At 37.7% G+C, this 14,836-nt stretch overlaps 1 pseudogene; it reads right to left on the bottom strand.

Moving 5' to 3' along the window:
* Nucleotides 1-1,223: 1,223 nt before the first annotated feature.
* Nucleotides 1,224-13,418, bottom strand: LOC102822987 (annotated as a pseudogene).
* Nucleotides 13,419-14,836: the final 1,418 nt, after the last annotated feature.

Raw genomic sequence — 14,836 nt, 5'->3', positions numbered from 1 at the left:
CCACCTAGGTCTATACATTTCTGAAGGTAGTGTTTTGATCTTTCTAACCCTCAAGAATTCATCACTGTTCGATTTTCACCACGTCAAAATGACTGTTTTGACATCTTGGACACAAATGGTGTTCCTTTTAAATACTCTTTGAGTTTAGGGAACAAAAAATAAGCTTGAAGGAGCAATATGAGGGCAGTAGATTGGATAGCGGTGCTGTGTGTAAATTCGCTGGACTGCACAGTTGATTTGAACAACAAGATCAGTAGTTCAAGCTTACTCCCTCTCCTCAGAAATGGTATACAGGATCACTATGGGTCGAAATTGATTCAATGACACTTAACAACAACAACAACAGATTGGATACGGTAATGTTTCCCAACCAGCTTCTCTTAAGACAGCCCTTGCTATGTTTGAAGAATGAGCAGGTATACTATTATGACAGAAAAAAAAAAAAAAAATGACTGGACACAACTATTCCATCCTTATTCTCCTCAATACAGTTTTTAATTTTCTTAAAACTGCATTGTAATAAGCCCTGGTGGATTGTCCTGTGCCTTTTTAGACAACCTACCAAGATTTCCCCTTTGGAATATCCCAAAAACATTCTCTGTAAGCTTTTGAGCTGACTTCACTGTCTTGTATAGATGGACTCCTTGTATATACGACTCAGCACTAGACTGTGAACCACAAGGCTGGCAGTTCAAACTCACAAGCGGTTCTTCAGAAACCCTATACAGGGTCACCATGAATTGGAACCGACTCATTGCCACTTAAACACAACCATATATATATATTTTTTTCCTATTTGTTAAAACGATGTACAAATTTTGGTAGGCTTGTATTTTAATGGTGTGATGCTGTGGGATAAGCACTTGACTGCAAGCTTGGCTTGAAATGCAAACCAACTGATCAGTTGCTCCTTGGAAACTCTATATAGGGCAACTGTGCATCAGAACTAACTCGACAGCACTTGACAACAACAACTGTATGTTAAAATGTTTGTTCTAACAAGCTGACATATAGACTGACTTGCCTTTAAAAATATAATAAATATAAAGTTGCAGTTAATTAAAAAAACCTTTTTTTTACTCTTTCATTATATTCATGATCAGTTTGTTTCCCCTTTCTTCTTAAAAAACTTATTTATAATTCCTGAATTCAATTTTCTTTTTAAAGACAAACTATTTTATTTTAAAAAAAAGAATGGGCTTGAGGGTGCAGGAGGAAGAGGGTTAGTCCATTGCAGCCTTCAGTGTCTGGGTGGTGACTTTGTCTTTCTCATTGGTGTGTATAATTACTCTCTTCCCAGACACTGCATTCTGATCCACAGGATTCAGAATAGCTTGGAAGATGATTTCAAATAAGTGTTCTAGGTCTATGTTGGTCTCCCAGAGGGACTCACATATCCCATATATTTATTCAGTGTAGGTATCACTGACCACAAAGTCGTCAGTCACCATGGGGCAGTCGATGAAGTCCAAACAGCAAATGAATAACATACAGATCTGTAGATCCAATCCAGCAATGGCAGGCTCAGTACAGTAGGGGTCGAACCATTTCTCATATAAGAGGTTGGCCACTATGTTCATGAGAGTGTAAGGCTTTATACTACCAACATTCCTTCAGTTCATATAAGTTCAGCAAGAACTTGAGGCGTTGAGCAATGGTCTGGACATCAGTGGCAAACCCTGCCAAGCAGTCTCACATAAGAAGTGTCTGGAAGTCTGTGGTCACCATCTGGGCCTGGATCCTGAAGTGCCTGCTGGCTTCAGTGGCCACACAGTTCTTTCCCTTCATGGCTATGATGTTCCCTCCATTATAGGATATAATAGATGGGATTTCAGTGTCATAGGCACCCCCTCAATTTAAAATTTTAAGGAGTCAGCTTTATAAACACTGAATTATACCAAGCAAAGAATTACATAATAGATGTTCTCTTCATGTCATATACACATATTTAACTTGGAACTGGTACTAAATCCAAGATAAAGGCTTTTACATTTTTGTGACTTCAAAAATATTGTTTTGGAATTATTATAATAATTTCTAATTAGACATCACAGGATATCCTTGGCTCCGGAATTTGTCAAGCGAGAATGCATCCTCTAATGTGGTTCTGTTTTCAGACACTTTTTCATCCATTTCTAATTGGTGCATACAGTTTTCTCCTGGGACTATAGTCCTTACATTGGATGCCAAGAAATCCATCTTGGAGGAAATCAGTGATTTTAAGACACTTAGGCATCATGGAAATACATTCCCACAACTCCACTAAAAGATGCTACCTGTTGAAATTATCAATAATTCTACACATTTACAAAATCACTGTTAAATGTGATATTATCAGAGACATGGCATTGACAAGATGAATGCAAAAGCAGCAAGGAAGATAAAACAATTTTGCAAGAGTACACTAAGCCATCTCAAGGATGCCAGTTTAGCTTTGTTGTTGTTGTTAAGTACCATGTAATGAGTTTGACTCACAGCAATGCTGTATAGGCTTTCTGAGGAGTAGCTGGCAAGTTTAAACTGTCAACTTAGCTTTAGATGATGGAAATGATATGTATATTCGTGTCTTTAGTTATAAAGAACAGGTTTAAGTGCCTGGGCTATGTCAGGAGTTAATACGGACTGTGCTTTAAAACATTGAATTATACTGAAATAAAAAACTAAAACTCTTTGTTGCCATCAGGATGCAATATTCCTTCTAAAGGCTTTCACTTGTTTATTTCGAGCCTTTTGCCAGCATGTTTTTCAATATTTATTTGAACCTTTGTATATACAAAAAGACTCAATAATCAGAAGAGTGAGTGATTCATCTTTGTTTCAGTACATATTTTGTTAAATATATACATATTGTATTTTTCTAGGGTTAATGTTAACTTAACAGCACTTAACAACAACAACAACAAAATGTTAACTTAATAGACTTTGGAGCATAGTCAATGATCTAAACGGTGCTAGCCCATTTTGATGTATAGAATCATATAGATTCTTATGATCATGAGGTAGTCATCTATGGACAAATTTTAAAGGAAACATAATCAATAAAAAGATAGATGTAGACCTAATAAAGGTTACTGAGAAATGTGGTATCAGGTCTAAGTCATCTTTGACAAGTTGTTTTTCCTTTGCAAGCAAAGGGAAATTTGATCAATTTGTCCAAAACTCATTTTATAAAGTGAATTCAAAAAATAGAGAAGATTTAATAAAACTTTTACTTTGTTGGATAACGGTTTCTCACTAAGCTGCTAGCATACTAAAAAATTAAAACATTAATTCATAAACACTGACATTCCATACAGTATGAATAATTAGGGAGACCATATGTATTGTCGCTAAGAAGGCTGACACAAAGATTGCTACTGTTAATAAATTGATACATTGTTGTTATTGTTGGTAAGTGTCATTCATTCAGTTCCCACTCATAGGGACCCTGATAGGGTTTCCAAAGGGCAGGTAGGTGTGAACCACAAACCTTGTGGTTAGAAGTCTGGTACTTCTATAGTTCCACACCAGGACTATAGAGGATAGATGTCATTGTTGTTGTTAAGTGCCGCTGAGTCAATCCTGACCCATAGCAACCCTGTGTAGGGTTTCCTAGGAGCAGATGGTGAGCTTGAACCACTAACCTTGCAGTTAAAACGGCTTTGCATAGTTAGAGAGATGAAATTTTGTATCAGTCAATAATAGATTAACACCATCTGAATTATCTCTGAAGGACTCAAAGTATGTAACCAAGGTTTTATACTAAGATCATATTTAGTTCAAGAAATACAACAAAGGAAACAACTTGGACATTTTATATTAAATATTTATGTCTTGAGTGTGTGCTGTGACTCAAGCTCTGTTATAGGAACTGGAAATAAAGTGATGAAAGATAAACATTATTAATACTCTCATAAAACATAAATATTTTTAGGAAAGGCAGGTAGTAAAGAAGAAAGCCAAGAAATAAATATAATAATTTCTGATCATAAAAAGTAGTATGAAGGAAACAGACAACAACTAGAGAATGACGAATGTGGCAGCATCACCTTGAACTCAATCGACAAATGGAAGAGTCAAGAACAGGAAAAAATGATAAGAACAGAGGATCTGGGAGGTCAGTCTATGACCAAAATAATTACAGTGTGAAAGAAGGTAAACACAGAGGAACAGAGATCCAGGTGATGGACAGGTCAGATAGATTACAGGATAAAATACACTGTCTTGAATGGAGGGAAGAATTAATAGAATATAAGGTAACCACAACAATGGAGTTGGAGTGGGGGGGTTAGTTCAGGTGTTGGGGAGGACAATACAAGAAGGGGGAGGAGGTAGAAGAGCAAGATATATAGGGGAACACTGAGATAGTTTTGCATGTCCTAAGTGGGACAGAGGTAAAAGGTGATGCATGCTCAACCTTGGAACAACAGGGCTCTAGGATACAGGAATCTAGGTATAGCTTGAAAAGGGGAAATAATACTACAATGCTTGACTGTCTTATGAATATTAGTTTATCTTGCCTATTGTTGTAAAATGGATACCTGAGTGGGATACAAAGGAATGTTGGGAAACATGATTAGAGAAAACTTGTAAGCCCGTCTTCAGCCTATAACTGATTAAAATACCTAAAAGGGGTTCTAGAACTTGCCCAGTGAAAGAGGCCTCTTGCAAAGCCTTTACAGAGTATAGGATCATAGGTGGAATCCTGAGTCCCATCCAGAATCTTATGAGGTAGGACATTCCCACTAGAAAGGACAAGCAGACCAGTCTGGAACAGCTACAGTGAGAGAAGATACATTTTCAAAGAAAGGTCATCAGGAAAAACTCATAACAAAAATGTCAGCATGACTGGCTACTACAAGAATAAGCAAGCTGTTCTCCAGGAAGACATCAAGGCAAGCAATTAAGTTCCTTCAGGAAAAACTCCCCTCTAAGACTGAAACTCAAAGGGAACACACAAACAAGCATGTAAGCTTGCTGGCGACCACATCGGTCTACTGGTGAGTGGAAGAGGGGGAAAGGCAGCAATGAAGAAATGGGCTGAGTTCAACCACAGTCCATTGACTCCCATTGACCTGGAGATGAGAGAGAGAAGAGGAAGGGCTGGTTGCTCCAAAGTGTGGTGAGACCTGGGGACACTTGAGCCTATAGACAAGGATATAACCACAAGGGCTAGAGCTGAGAGTGAAGCATCCAGCAGATATGAAGTGAGGGGAGATGCACAAGAACACCCAAACTTGCAGACATACCCATTTGACGTAGCCTTGATGGCTCAATAATCAAAACTTGACTAGAGGAAGATTTTTTTTTTTAATTGTTTTTGATAAATGAAACAAGGTTAAATTGCTACAATTTGATGAGCTTGACCTATACTCAGAGAGATAGTTACTCTAAATACCAACAAGAGGGAAGGAGTCTTCACATCAGGTATCAATGCTATCCCCTCTGTACACAGGGTAGATAGGGACGGGCAACTTAGACATTGGCTACCTAAATGAGGGGGCGATAAAGGCATGAAGTGACTGGCTTACAAGGTTTCAAGAAGGAGTTTAGTTTAAGAGTATGGGGGGAAATAAAGAGTCCCCACTGAATAGAGTTCATCTTGTCTAGATGGATCTGGTGAAAAGAGATGGGGATAAGATTTGCATGATTCAGTAGTGAATAATTATTATAACTAATTGCGACTGTCACAACTGTAAAGTTAGAAGTTTTATAACAAAAACAGGGGAGTGGTTAATCTTACAGTCAAGAAACAGGACCCTAGGACCATCAAGGAAGAAGCGCACAAGCAGAATGCAGGACCTTATCCAGAGAAGCAGCAACACCAGAGACAGAGGCACAGATGGGGCCATGAAGAGGGGCAGCGGCTGAGGACTCTAAATTTATGGGAAGAGAGTGACTAAAAGCTGGTGGCCAGGAGGCAGACTTGCAGAATGTGCCCTTTGGAGATGTAAATTATTATATATGCCTGGGTGTTGTTGTTTTTAAAAAAGCTAAAGCTGATAGAGATAAATGGAGAGGATTATAATCATTGTAATGAAACAAGGTGTATGATTTGGTGAATGTAAAACTGATGATCTGCCCTGTAAATTTTCACTCAATCCACAATAAAAATCTTAAAAAAAAAAAGGTAGTATGAAGGAAATAAAATAGGAATCTGGGAGAGAATGACTTGGAGAAGTTTCTTCAACTCAGAAGATACAGGGAATTGTAGTTGGCTTCCTAATTTATTAATGTCTATTTCTTCTCTCTCTGGGCACATGGCTAGACTGAGTTCCAGTCAGTAAATGTGAACAGAAGTAATGACACCATTTCTAGCCCTTCCACATAAAATCCTCTCCCACATGAGCACCATAATCTTAGGTATAGGGTATGAGAATGAAGATGACCCTCCTTTTCCAACTCCAGCAACCTTGCAATGATTGACTTAAGCCATAAAATAGAAAGCATTTGGTATCTGAATTATCTTATGGAGCAATGGTATTGTATTAGGAACACTGATATACAAGCAAGAAATATGTGTGTGTGAACATGTAAAGCCACTGGGTGTTTCGTGCTTTTGTAAAAGTTAACTTAAGAAGATTGATTTTAGAAATAGTACGCTGTCACAACAAAAATCTAAAATAAGTTGTTGATGTTATTAAGTCCCTATTCACAGCAGAATGAAACACTGCCTGTTCTGAACTACACAATCATTTCTATATTTGAGTCCATTGTTGCTGCCACTGTGCCAGTCTATCTCGTTGGTGGTCTTCCTCTTTTTCTCCAACCCTCCACTTTACCAAACATGATATCATTCTCCAGGGACTTGTTTCTTCTGATAATATGTCTGAAGTGTGAGAAACATAGTCTGGTCATCCTGGCTTCCAAGGAGCATTTTGGCTGTACTTCTTCCAACACAGATTTGTTCTTTTGGTAGCCCATGGTATTTTCAATATTCTCCTCCAAGAACATAACTCAGATACATCAATTCTTCTACAGTCTACCTTATTCACTGTCTAACTTTCACATGCATGAAAGGTTATTCAAAATACCTTGACTTGGCTTAGGTTCACCTTAGTCTTCAAACAGACATCTTCACTGTTGAACACTTTAAAGAGGCCTTGCACAGCAGATTTACCTAATGTGATAGCAGTGGCTTATGTGTTGGGTAGCAAGCACAAAGTGAACTGATAACATCTACCAGATGTTATGAAACTACCAGGGTTAAATAGCAAAAATGTCATTTTGAGGACTAAACGGCACCTGACTCAAACCATGGTGTTTTCAATTGCTTCATATACATGTGAATGCTGGACAGTGAATAAGGAAGACGGAAGAAGAATTCATGTATTTTAATTATGATGTTGGCAAAGAATATTGAATATACCAGGGACTACCAGAAGACTGTCTTGGAATAAGTACAATACATCCAGAATGCTTCTTGGAAGCCAGGATGGCCAGACTTTGTCTCAGGTGCTTTGGATATGTTATCAGAAGAGACTACTCCCTGGAGAAGGACATCATGTTTGGTAAAACCAAGGGTCAACAAGGAAAAGGAATACCTCAATAAGATTAATTGACATTGTAGCTACAGCAGTAGGCTCAAATAAAGCAACAATTTTGAGGAGGATGACACAGGACCATTTAGTGCTTTATCCCATTGTACATAGGGTCTTTATGAGTCAAAACTGCTGACTTAACACCACTACCAACAACAATGAGATGGCATTAGAAGGTGTTTGGATATTAGGAAGCAGATCAATGCCTATTAAGACTGTTTATAAACATGTTTAGGAATATATTGGGAACATGTTTAGAAAGGGAGAGCATAATTGTGTGTATTAAGCTGCTAAGAAAAAGTTAGTCTGCAATGAATTGCTTGAATTACCAATAGAAATGAAAAGGAAATAGAAAATTGAAAAAATTCAGATTTGAGACTCTCAAATGCTTGGAGAGCTTATTTCTTAAGCCATACTCAGTAGCAGAAACAACCAAAAAGACGCTTTATACAACAGAGTGTTAGTCATATTTAGCCCTGAAGCAAAGATTAGATTAAAACTGTGTGCATATCACCTAAAACAATGAATGCTAGAAAGTGCCTATGGTGCTACTATTACCTGTAGGGATATAATCCATGAAGGGAAGCAAGGGAAGAAATTAATTAGACTTAAGAAAGATTGGAAGTGTAGTTACAGGTTCATGGAATGGACTGAAAGTAAATCACATACCTACTAAGTTCTTGAAGGAGTTGTATTATCAATACTTCCACAAACTTAGGCTCATTTGCAGCCTATAAACAACTAGTGAGTTTACAAACAGAAGCTTGCCATGAAACTGTTCTTTATCACATGGAAGCAAAAGTCAAGGAAGACAGTAATTAAATTAATTACTTACAGAAAGTTGAATCAGTGTTCTCACTCCCAACTTAAAAACTACCCAGCAAGATTTCAAATATACTATGGATCAAGGATTGCTGTGTGTCTTCTACTCTTGCTTGCCTTAGTAAGAATTTTCATTTGAATCTTATGTTCTGGATTCATCACTGAATTATTAAGTGATCACTTTGATACATTTTACTCTTGGATAATAATTTGCTACTATATAAAGGAAGTCCTGGTGTGGCACCACAGGATAAGTACCAACTACTAATTTCAAGGCTGGTGGTTCAAACCCACAAGCTGCTCCATGGGAACTATACAGGGTCACCGTGAGTAGAAACCGAGTCAGGCATATGTGCATGTATAGATGTATGTATGTGTATATATATACAAAGAGAGAGAGAGAGAGAGAGAGAGAGAGAGAGAAAGAGAGAGAGAGAGAGAGAGAGAGATGGTGTGGCATTGTGGGCTAATGCGTCAGACTGCAAAGTCATTTGAACTGCAAGGTTGGTGGTTCAAACTTACCAGGTGCTCCTTGAAAACTCTATACAGGGTTACTATGGGTTGGAATCAACTTGATGGCACTTAACAACAACAACAACAAATACATACATATATATATATGTTGTTAAGTGCCATTGAGTCGGTTCTAACTCATAGCAACACTGTTACAGCATTTCCAAGGTTTTAAACTTCAAGGGAGCAGAAAGCCTTATCTTTCTTTTGTTGAGATGCAGGCAGGCACAAACCGGGAACCTTGTGGTTCACAGCCTAGTGTTTACTATACATATTGTGCCTCATTTCACCTGAAAACACTGAGCTTTAAGCTGCAGGCAGTGGTTGATGAGTCTTCAGGCTGTATCTCTTTGGTAGGAATGAATTTGTTTAATATGTGGTAGGGTGGTGGTAGTGGTAGTTATGTGCCATTGAGTTGGAACTGACTCATAGCGACCTTGTACAGGGTTTTGATTCTATCTTATCATAATTATCAGTAGTGGGAAAAAATGCCATGTAGTGTTTACATCAAGCTTTGATAGAAGAATCACAACAAAGACTCCTAGAGTTCATGTAACCCACAGTTGAAACTATACTCCATGAGAAAATATAGTTGTTTCAAGATACAGAGCAGCTCAACATAGTTTATCAAGTGACCATGAAGCCAGAACTGTCTATCGTGAGCTGATCAGAAAGATCCATGAAGTCATAAGCTGAAGTAGGTGCAGAAGGAATGCCTTATAAGATGGAATTGCAAATCTGAGTTTGAGAAAGAATTAGGACAGAAGTACAGACTGAGGGAGATAGTCCAGAAAGCACGTCCTCTATCACTATGTTTCCCATGTTTCTTCTCATTTTACAACCAGGACTCCATGAGAAGGACCCTTATAATTAGCTTAGAGAGAAAAAAAATGACAGATACTGCCACACAAGTGATTTCACTCAGCCTGTAGATACAAACTAAAAATGACTCTGGAAACAGTTTCAAATCATTTCCATGGGCACAGGTTCAACTCGTTGTCCATTTGTTTTTTAAAAGAGAAGCGGCCAACAATAAGAATTCACAGGACTAAAAAATTTTTTCTATAAAATAATAGATAACTTTGTTAACCAAAATATCAAAATGTGAAGCTACTGTTTCTTAACATACCCTCCATCCTGGTCCAAACACTTTCTGAAGGCAGTGTTTCCATCTCTCTAGTCCTTTCCTGAAGAATTCTACACTCTTCCATTTATACCAGAAGTTAACGTACACTAGAGAACATTCAGCAAACAAGAGGCACTAAACAGCCAAATTAAAGTCAGCCAGTCCAGATCAGCCAGACTCCCACATCTGCCATCATAATGCTGGCACAATGGGAAAATAAAATTAATAGACATAATGACAAGGGTGGAGTCTATATAAACTCAATACTAAGGCTCCCACACATCAAATCTTATGTACTTACTGCCGAATACTCATCCTGCCAAAAACAGAAATGAGTGCTCTGGGCTCCCTTTACAGCACCATCCAGTGAAGAGACCAAACACTTGGTGGTATGTTAATTGCATTTGATACTTTTTAACTCTATAAAGTACAGAACTTCATCTTGATTGGAATTGTTCACATGTGTATACAGAGAGTAGATTTCCCGTCCTGCACACAGGGCGTCACTTTGACCAAGGAAATGTGGCATATAGGCATAGGATTCACTGGTTTTGTCACTTACTACACCACCCAGAAGCTACTAGCCTTCTAGAGCAGTAGAAGAGTCTTTTAATGACATGAGTGAGATTCCACCTTGAATATGACACTGTGAGAGGATAGGGCCCCATCCTTCATGATATCATATGTACTTTATTATCAGTGACCATTATGCTTTACTGTGTCCTCAACAATATAGAAATGAGAATGGAGAGATGGCTTCACATATAATCAATCCCATTGACCAGTTATGGAAATGTCTGATTTCCATCACCATAATTACTGGCTCTATGAATATAAAATTTCTAGATTTCAGGAGATGCCATAAGAGTTCAGTACACTTTAAGTCATGTTGTTGTTGTTGTTAAGTGCCGGTTAGTCCGTTCCGACTCATAGCGACCCTGTATAGGGTTTCCAAGGAGCAGCTGGTGAGCTTGAACCACCAAACTTACAATTCAAATGGCTTTGCAGTCTAGCACATTAACCCACAGTGCCACACCAGGACTCCTACTTTAAGTCATAGCTACTACCAAATCACTGTGATCTTCATGAAAATAAACCAACATACAAGGAAAGAAGTCATTATTTTGTTAACATAGTCCACTTGGTCATCAGAAGAAAGTACTGCTACATGATGGGGGCAGAAGAGAATTTGTATGGCACCTATGTTATTCACCTGATTATTCATAAGGAATCTCTTGGTTGTCAGTTGCTTATTTCTAAGGTAAATGGGTAAGTGTAACAGGCAGGTTAGTTGTCCTGAAACACCCCACTAAGTAAACTATCTAGATTAGCAGGCATACTAAATAGAGGTGAGCAGAATCTAGAAATGATACTGGGAAAAGGACACATTGAGTATCAGTCATGGCTTTACACTGGCTCTACTGCATGGGAATTAGCTCATCTTACTTATCGCTCAATTATGCAGTTCCCTAGGAATTCTGAAGGAGTTAGCCTCAGTACTTAATATATGAAACATTACGATATGAGAATGACAAGGACTGGAATATAGTGGAAGCTGTTGCTCACTCCCCATATCTCTGTTTCAGAACTAATACTCTTATTCCTCCAATTTTGGAGAGTATTTTTGATTGACAGTTCTCAGTCAGGGCCTTGCTCTGGGAATTTCCTCAACCAAGGATAGCCCATGGTTAAATCTCTTCTCCCATACTCCTTTGCCTCTAGTTGGAATAATTCTATGCATATGCCTGCATTGGAGCTCCAGTTTGGGTTGAAGGATGTGCTGAGGCCTTTGATTTGACTCCTATATCAAATCCTATTTCCTTCACATCCCATACAGGTATTGATTCCAGGCTTAATTTTCTATATGTAAATCTCTGTCCAGAAGTCTATTTTGTGGAGAGTCCTTCCTAAATCAATGATAAAAATTGGTCACTATGGATAGTGGGGGTCCTGGTGTGGTGCTGTAGGATAGACACTGGTCTTCTAATTGCAAGGCTGGTAGTTCAAACCCACTAATCATTCCTTGGAAATCCTATACAGGGTCACTATGAGTCAGAACCAACCAATTCCATGACACAATACCACCATCATCACCAGTAGATCACGGTACATGGGTATTTACCTTTGCTACAAACATTTCCATGAATGTGGTAGAGCATTCAGGGGATAATGTAATGTAAACTTTTTCTTGTTAAGCATCATCGAATCAATTTTTACTCAGGGAGAGTTTGGACTCATCATTTCCAAGGTGCAGCTGGTAAGTTTGAACCACCAACCTTGTGGTTCAAACCGACCTTGTGGTTTATCTTTATCTTACAGCATCACACTTATGCATAAGCAAACAATCTTACAGCATCACACTTATGCATAAGCAAACACCTTGACAGAATGAGTTGCTGGTCTGGTGGTTCAGGACTATAGTCTGTGGGGACACAATGATCAAGTGGCATAACATAGTCCACAAAGACAGTGTTCCACTTCCTGCTTTGGTGAGCAGCAACTCTGATCTTAAAAGCTCATGGACAACCATCTAAGGTGCAAAAATTGGTCACTCCTTATGTGGAGGAAAGAGTGTGCTGAAAATTGAAGACGCTTGAAATCAATTAGTACAATGGATTTATGAACCATTTAAACATTAGTCTCTTTTACTCTGAGACCAGAAGAACTAAATGATGCCTGGTTACAATTTACAACTACTGTTTTGAATGGGATTATATTTGAAGGTGATAGATATAGAAGGTGAAAATGTAGAACAGAAAATGTGGAACAAAACTCAAAATTATAAAAAATACCAGAAAGAGACTGGAGGAACCCTAGACAATGGCCTTTTGCCACCCTTCTGTTCTGGAACTGAACACACACTCAGGGGTCAATTTTCAATCAGTTAAGTATATAGGGAGGACAACAACACTGCTGAGGTACAAACACCATGGAATGGTCAGCCAGTCAAGATCAAAAGGACAGCACTTACTTAAGGAGAAATTTCAGAAGAGTTGGGAAAGACGGTGGAAGAATGGAAACAAGAGTCACAAGGAGCAAGTGGGATAATTGCTGCTACATTTGAGGAGTGTGCAATCATTGAAATGAAATGAAGAATATGAACTGTTTAATATAATACTTATGATGTGCCCTGTAAAACATCACTTAATTCACAATAAAAAGTTTTTTTAAAAGGTCACTTTGAAGAAAGATGATATTTGAATTGAGTGACAAGAAGGATAGAGCTATAAGTAGTATTTTAAAAGTATATATCCTGTTTCCCATGTAGCAGATTAGACTTTACTTTCTGTCTACAATCTCATTCTCACTCAAAATGAATCAATCATTCTTTCATTTCTGTCCTAGGAAAGTCAAATATGGTTTCTAATAAGTTTTGGAACCTTATCTTGACTTACAACATGATGCTCACCTGGACCTGTAGGTGGAATTGCATTCATGCCATATTCCAATAAATTACATGTAGAAGAAGAAAAAAAAAAAAGTTTTGTCATTTATGGATTCCAAGTCATGTTTACAGAGGGATTAATGTATTACACGATCATGATCTAGTTTGTTAACTAGCCAATAGGAGTCCTTATCTAAGGAAATTTTTCATTAGTTAGATTTTGGTGGTCTAAGAATACTTAAGTGAGAATCAATATTTTTAATCTCTTTCAAAGCTTTTTAGAGAAAATCTTCACATTATAATTCAATACAAATACAGATCTGAAGTATTCATATTTTTAAAAAGTTGATCTTTAACTGAGATTAGAGACACAATCTGTAACACAATGTGAGGAGAACATTTATTGAGTAGAAAATAATTTGGGAGGTGGCTTTTCCAAGCCAGATTGCAATATCCTTATTACTATTATAATTTTTAGTATATAAAGAAATAGTTACACCATCTTGGGTCTTGATAATGTGGCTAACTGAATGTCAGACGTGCAGGTACCTAGCTGTCTCGTTTTAATCTCTACTAGACCATCTCTTTATTATCAAAATGGCTGTTTTCACAAGAGTATAATATCCACATAAGGCAGGCATTCTGCATGAGAAAAACCTATTATTATTATTTAAGAAATAGCAACAAACGAATGAGTTTCAATTTGTGAAGTATCAGCTTAAAAATGGGTGACTATTGATTTATTATCTTTAAACCTTTTTACAAGTTTCAGAATAATATAGACTGGGTATCAGTTATATCTGAAATGAGCTGCTGCCATGAATAAAAAGCAAATATACTAGCAAAGTTTTTTTTTTACTCTATCATTTAGAAAGCTTCGAGTATTTGTAAATGTTTTACAAGTATGTAAAAACATATATTCAATGTGTGTATAAATAAATATATATCCAGAGATAGGTAGGTAAGTAAGTAGGTAGGTAGGTAGATAGATAGATAGATAGATAGATAGATAGATAGATAGATAGATAGATAGATCGATCTCTGGTCCCAGTGTGGCACTGTAGGATAAGTACTGGATTGCTAATCACTAGGTGAGCAATTCAAACCTACTAGCTGCTCTGCATGGGTTCTCTATGAGTCGGTTCCGACTCAATGGCACCTGACAACAACAACAACAAAGCTGCTCCTTGGAAAACATATAAGAGTTGCTATGAGTCGGAACATAACTACAGCAACAATATCCTTATATTAGTGTGTTGCTGTGGGCTAATGCGTCAGACTGCAAAGTCATTTGAACTGCAAAGTTGGTGGTTCAAGCTCACCAGTGGCTCCTTGTAAACCCTATACAGGGTCGCTTTGGGTTGGAATCAACTTGGTGTCACTTAACAACAACAACAACAATATAGATATATATGGTAAGAATTCATCTCTCATACTTTGGACACATTACCAGGAGTCTTCTTCAGGAGT

Source organism: Chrysochloris asiatica, unplaced genomic scaffold, assembly GCF_000296735.1.
Source record: "Chrysochloris asiatica unplaced genomic scaffold, ChrAsi1.0 scaffold00123, whole genome shotgun sequence".
Taxonomy (NCBI): domain Eukaryota; kingdom Metazoa; phylum Chordata; class Mammalia; order Afrosoricida; family Chrysochloridae; genus Chrysochloris; species Chrysochloris asiatica.
Note: the sequence above shows the minus strand (reverse complement) of the source record. Positions and strands in the feature narration are given on the sequence as shown.